Raw genomic sequence first — 469 nt, forward strand, 5'->3', positions numbered from 1 at the left:
CTTGCCTTCTAATTTATAGTTCTTTTTCTTCTTAGCTTTCTGAATTTGCCAATTTCCAATCAGCTCTTTGTTCATAGCTTCTACTAGTTTCTGACTGGGGGATTCAACCACTAAATCCACCACTTGGTTCTTCACATTTTTGGGAGATAGAGAGGCCAGTATCTCCTCCCCCACTGACTCAGCCTCTGGCTGGATCTCCAATTTCTTATTTTTTGTATATATCTGGCCAGAAACTTTGCTACCATTTCTAACTGTCCTTGCCACACAGGATGAATCATTTTGGATGAGAGACTCATCTGTCCCTTCAACAATAAAGGTCTTCTTTTTCACTTCTATATTTCTAACTTCCTGGAGATTGATATTGGCATCCTCCAACTCATGCTGAGGTTGTTGGTAAACCCTTCTATTGGGGGGTTTCAACCTATAGCATCTCTCCCTATTATGTCTCCCTATTTTACAATGTTGGCAA

This window comes from Phalaenopsis equestris, unplaced genomic scaffold (assembly GCF_001263595.1).
Source record: "Phalaenopsis equestris unplaced genomic scaffold, ASM126359v1 Scaffold000497, whole genome shotgun sequence".
NCBI classification, from domain to species: Eukaryota; Viridiplantae; Streptophyta; class Magnoliopsida; order Asparagales; family Orchidaceae; genus Phalaenopsis; species Phalaenopsis equestris.